The sequence below is a fragment of the Nipponia nippon genome, unplaced genomic scaffold (assembly GCF_047370975.1).
Source record: "Nipponia nippon isolate SJK-2023a ecotype South Korea unplaced genomic scaffold, ASM4737097v1 scaffold_1, whole genome shotgun sequence".
NCBI lineage: Eukaryota > Metazoa > Chordata > Aves > Pelecaniformes > Threskiornithidae > Nipponia > Nipponia nippon.
This window is the reverse complement of record NW_028262290.1, coordinates 147,636,303-147,642,302: the sequence shown is the minus strand read 5'-3', so window position 1 is coordinate 147,642,302 and position 6,000 is coordinate 147,636,303. Positions and strand designations below refer to the sequence as shown.

Below are 6,000 nucleotides of genomic sequence, written 5' to 3'. Positions count from 1 at the left end.
TTTTCCAGTAGCTCCATTTCTGATTTGGAATTAGTTCATCATTACTGAATGATGTAGAAGGAACTGTTTTGATTGCATTGGATAACAAAGCTGATAATGGTGTTTAATACAAAATGACTTCCTTTTTAGTCTAATTCTGCTAGCCTAATTTTTAAACCAAAGCTAAAAAATAGTGTTGTGTGATCAGTCCTGTGTATACACACTCTTTTTATTGAACCATCCTCACGTCTAAGACAGCGAGTTCAATGGCAGCCGAGGACATCCAACACAGCGTATGATCGGTACCATGTCTGTAATCAAATCCTCTGCTCGGATCCACGAATGCGTGCACCAAAAGACGGAGAGCAGCAAGGCTCGTAGATGATCGCATTCGCTGTCTGCAGCAGCAGGGGAGAGCGGGGCATGCAGTTGATTAATGGCTTTGTCCTATATAATAAGACACGGTGGAGCGAAGCCGGAGTGCCTCGATAAAAAGCCTGGAGATGTGATGCCTGCGAGTCCTCAGGACCATGATTCAGGATGGTAGGGGAGCAGCACTGCTGGGCACGGAGGAGAGGGCTTCGCTGGGGCTCTTGGTGCTGGCAGAGGGCAGCGTCTATGCTGCTGGCAGAAGGACAACATCTTTCCATGTTCAGTCATTTTGGGAAGCGAAGATCAGAGAAAGATCTTTCCAACCCCCTTCTAGCTTATCCCTATGGCATCTCATACCAGTCATTTAGCCGTGGTTTAGGAGGGAACTGGAACATGTTAGGGAGCCTTTAGAGGTGGGAGACCCAATCTGGCATTCCCCCAGTTCTGGCAAATGGCTTAGGGCTGGGAAGCACCGGCAGGCGATGGGGTTGCTCCAGGGCTCACCACCGCTGTCTCCAGTTCAACCATGGCAGAGAGGCATTTCCCTCCCATTCCTGGCCTTGGTCTCGGGCAGTGTTTGCTGCTGAGGAGGACAGGCAATCAATGGAGTTCTCCCTGAAGTGTCTGGGAAAGGAAGGAGGGTGAGATAAAGTGATTAGTCCTGAAACTTGTATGTTTTACTGTAATTGACATTGATTTAACTGGTGCTTTTTTTAAAGACAAAATTAAATGAAAAATGAACTAGCAATATCTTCCTTGCAGCTCTCTGTTATTGCTACTATCCCAAAATGCAGCAGTTTTGAGGCGGTGGGAACTGAACCAACACAGGTCCATTGCTGTGCCACCTTCCTTGGGCTCTGGAGGAGGGGAACAGGCGCCTGGGCCACGCACCCAGGGGAGCAGCGGGAGCAGAAGGCATTAGGCTTGTCCGCCCTAGTCTCATCATTCTCTCTGTTATCCAATTTATTGCAAGCCGCTCCTTGATTAAAATGAGCGTGGTGGTGGAGGAGGCAGATCCCATTCATGGCAACACCCGTGATCCACGTTTGAAGTGGTGTGCCGGCAGATTGGATCCTCCATTCTTCCCTCCAAGAAAAGCCTGACCTGCAGTCCTCTGAACCAGCCTGACAAGTCTTCCTCAAGCGGAAAACAACCCCCCTGGCTGGAGGTATTTAATTTTTCAGATCTTCAGTGCTGAAAAACCAAATCATTGTCCTGTCATGCCTGTAATATTGCCTCCCATGGTTACAGCACATACCAGGCTTCGTAGCCAGGCAGAGAATGGGCCTGCATTTCTCCCCACAGACTGTTATAAAAGCCAATTAGGCTGTTACTTAATTTTCCTGCTTTTTTCCTCCCTTTCGCACAAGGTGAAGCAGTTAAAAGTCTCCCCTAGCTACATTATGTAAATTGTCAAGTAAATTCTCCCTGAAATGTAATTCAGCGGGTTTGTTGTTAAAACTGTCGCCTGGCTCTAGCACATACACAAGCTGCATCCAGGGAAGGGTCACTCGTCGAAAGCACAATGTCTTATTAGATGTGCGTAGATGGGGGAGAAGCTCCTCAGCTCCTCCTGTAGCGTTACTTTGCGCCAAGGCAGCAGCAGCAGCATGTGTGTAGGCGGGTGAAGGCGAGAGTAGGAGGGAAGCGGTCACGGTCCAGACTATCCTGCTAATATTTATTCGGGCTCTAACCATTTCCCAGCCCAGGCTCTGTCTTGACTGACAGCTTTGGGGACAAGCAGAGCATCACATAATGCCTACGCTGGCAGATACTGAGCAGTCAGCCAGGAAGCGGTGAGGTGCAGAAATCAAATGAACCCTGTTCAAATTCAAACCTCTGCTTAAGCAGCTTTTGTTAATAAAGCCCCTTGACATTACTACATACGGAAGAAAACACTGAAATAGTGGGATTTTTATTTTATATGCATTTGTATGCAATTAGTTTTCCTCTGCTCATTTTGTCATACCTAATGTATGTCCCCTCCTATGGGATGTTCCCGTTGAAAAGTATGGGAGCTCAGCATACAAGAATTTGGCTTGGACCTGTCATATGTAGTGGTACTGTGTGCCCCGGTCCCCAGAGAATGCAGAAAGGGGAACCAGCGTGAGCACTTTGGTGGGTAGGTTGTATCTGCGGCGAGCTCCATTTTCCCCACAGAAATCCTCACTGCTTTTGTAGGAGGTGATCGCAGGAACTCCACATCTTTCCTTGGCAGAGTCATCCCCCTCCTCTAAAAGACTTGATACAACTCCACAGCTAGTTTCTAACTGATCAGATGTGATGAAAGTCCCAGCTCCTGGTATATGGAGATACTGTTTCCACATAGAAACGCTATTGAAAGATATGAGGTAATGCTCCAGTGCTGAATTCCAACGATGGGAAGGGATTTCAGCAAAAATTATTAGTAGTAGAAGTGCCGAAACATCTAGGAAAAGGGTATTGCTGCTTTCCAGAGGCACAGAGAGACTGAATGCAGATCTGAACCTCCCTGAAGCTAACCCACAGATTCTGCTGAGCTTCATTTGTGGAGTAGCCTGATGTGATTTGGGTCAAAGACATCATCAGAAATAATGAACACACAACTTCTTGCCTTGTTTGCTTTATGGTTTAATATATCTTTTTGCTAATCATAAGCTATAGGATACGTAACTATTCTGACCTCTGTTTTTAGAAAAAAAATGAGTCATATTTGTGGACTAGCTTAAGCAGGAGCCTTCTGCTGGAGTCTAAGGGTGGAATTTGAACAGAACAGAACAGAACAGAACAGAACAGAATAGAATAGAATAGAATAGAATAGAATAGAACAGAACAGAATAGTTCCAGTTGGAAGAGCCCCACAGGTTTGATCCACTGTGACAAATGCCTTTAGTTGGATTAGACCAAACGCCCTCCATAGGTCCTGTCCAGCATAAATTATTCTAGGATTCTAAATGCTTTGAGAAATTTCTGGTAAAATGAGTGAAGATATGAATTCAGTTAAAACGGATATTTTGTAATCCCTCCTTGATAGAAAAATCTACCCTGCACTCGGGCCACCTGTCCAGCTAAATTTCATCCACTTTGAAACACGGACACTCACTCTGGGGTGGAGTGAGTGTATCTGCAGGGGCAGCTATTGGGAAGCAACAACTCCTGGATGGCCCCATGCATCCCCTGTATCATAACATACAAGTTCCTTGAGCCACCTGGACAGTAATAATACATTCCCCAAACTTGTGTGTGATTTCTTATCCCTCATACTTCAAGGCAGTGAAGAATTGTGATGGTTCTTCTTCCACCCTGTGCCCAAAGCCTGAACAAAGCATTGAATGAACTGTTATTTGGCAGCAACCGCTGTAGCAGCAGCTTTCTGTAGGTTATCTTAATGGATTTATCACCTTGAACTAAGCCCTGACCATCTGTTCTATCCTAATTACAAATGCAGAAAAAGCTGATTCATGATAGCATCATAAAAAAGTGAAATATAAGTGATTTAAGAGTGGGGTATGTCATGCTTCACACTCCGATTGGGAGAAATCGCTCTCCCTTCAATAGACCGATTTCCCTGATAACAGAGTTTAGCTCTTTCCCAGCAAACGGGAACTCCTGAGGAGTAGGGCTCGCCAGAACAGGTTTTATTCCTGCTCACTCATATGTGTTTTAAAATTTGGGATTCACGTAAGTGCAGTTATGAACCTTCTTTCCTTCTGTCTTAGATGAGCCCCAAAAGATGTATTTTTAATGCCTTTTCTAATCAGGGAAAGCACAAACTCGTGCTCCTTAAAAATCCCCTAAAACTCTGCATTTCCTCCGTCTCATTTTTGCTGTGATGAAGGCAGAGTCGCCCACTCATTTTGTGCTCATAGCTCACCTTCACTGCAATGCTCTTGGTTTGGAAGATAGGCGGAAAACGGGGGGCTGAGTGCATGCCCTGCTTCTCATGAATGACCTTAAATTCTTTTGTACTGCCACTGTCCGAGCCACCAGCGGCTGTAATGGCTTAGCTGGGAGTTCAAGTTCTGATTCTCTTGTGTTGTGTGGGTAAGGACACAGGCAATGTCTGTCCTCTGTCCTCTGGAAATCTTATACAAAAAAGTGGATGCAATTGAACAAATTAAGTTGCGGGGCCAAGAAGTAATGCCTTGGTCCTCTCTGGTTTTTGTGGGGTACATGCTCCTGCCGCCAGCACCTCTTCCCAGTGTGAAGCGTTGTGCCTTGGGTCTGCAGCGGCTTCGGCAGAGCCTTCAGCAGCCCTGAAGGCTGCGACCCGGCTCCCGGGGGAGTTTGATGGGGCACCCGAACAGGCTGCGGGCTCCCTGCAAGAGGCACTTTTCTCAAGGCGGGACAGGGAGGCTGGGCTCGCCTCTTGATTTCACTTGGGTAAGAGTTACGGAGTCATGAACAGGACCGTTGGCAAAGTAGATGGATAGTGGAGGGGGGGAAATATCTCAAAATGAATTTGGCATCTGGGTTTTTGGAGGCTTTTTAGTTCTTTTTCTCCCAGTTATTTAAAACCAGATTGTGATTTTTCTGAAATGCATGTGGTATTTGAAAAATAAGAAACATGCAGTAGGGTGGAAGCAGTGCAAGAGATCACTCTAATTCAAAAAAATTGCCTGGGGGATTCGCAGGCGTACAGCGTGCAGTTCTGCTTTGCCTAGTGTGATTTGCCTGCCTTAAACTCATTCTTCAGGACTGGGTTATAATCCTTGGTCTCCAGCATGCTTACCAGTTGCAAACTAGCATTCTGTCCTCAAGGCATGAGCTGGTTTTCCGTTTCATGACAACGGAGTGCCCGGGGGCAGTCTGGCCCAGCACGCCCCGCTCCCACAGGAACGGGAGTTGAGGTTTCCTTTCCAGATCCCATCTGAGCAACTCTGGGCTGAGCAAAAACTTCTGCTCCAGCCTCACGTGCTATCAGGACTGGCCAGATCTGCAGGGACAACTACCCCTATGGGAACTTTAGGTTAGGAGCCTTTTAAAAGACAGAGTGTACTGAGTCGCTGCTGCTGTCAACGTTTCGGTCCGTATTTGCTATGTAGGAAGCGGGTAGAAAGAAAGGATCAGAGCAGGCTCTAGGTTTTATACAGACCTCTTGTTTCCACACCACACTGCCATTCATCTAGCAGGGAAAAATACTGGTAGATCAGGTATTCCTAGCATATTCATTAGCATGTATTGCTTTAATTTTTGAGTGGCAGGCAAAGACACCCTCCCAGCATACCTAATGTTCAGTGGCATTTCAGTACCAAGAAGGAGCACAGACCTGACTGGAATCTGTGCTCCCGTTTGCTGTTTAGTCCTCTGGTCAGCAAATACACAGCAAGTGGCAGCAACACACTAAATTGGTGGTGGCCCCTTTCTTATCCCTCCTCTATCCCATGGTAACCAAAGCTCCGGACTAATCCCTGAGGGAATGATTGCAGCTTTCTGATCAGAGGTGTTGCTCTGAAGAAGGCACCCTGACCAACAGAGCAGCATGCTGCTTGGCACGCGTGACGGTGCATCCTGAACTCAGCCTGCATTTCATGTTATTTTAGAAGCATACCACATGCTACGCAGACACTTGGCCTGCGGAAACTGCCATGAGATACTCATACCCAACATAACATTTGGCACGGTGCTGCAAAGCCCTGGTCCCTGTTAATTCCTGGTATTTAGCTTTCT

General features: G+C 46.6%; 1 protein-coding gene across 1 annotated transcript in view; it reads right to left on the bottom strand.

Annotated features, from left to right (window-relative positions):
• Positions 1-851: 851 nt before the first annotated feature.
• The window catches only part of ARMC3 (armadillo repeat containing 3), a 70,907-nt gene continuing 65,758 nt past the window's right edge, over positions 852-6,000 (bottom strand). Inside the window, exon 21 of the mRNA XM_009469033.2 lies at positions 852-975. The gene's annotated coding sequence lies outside the window, so the exon portion shown is untranslated. The remainder of the gene's footprint in view (positions 976-6,000) is intronic.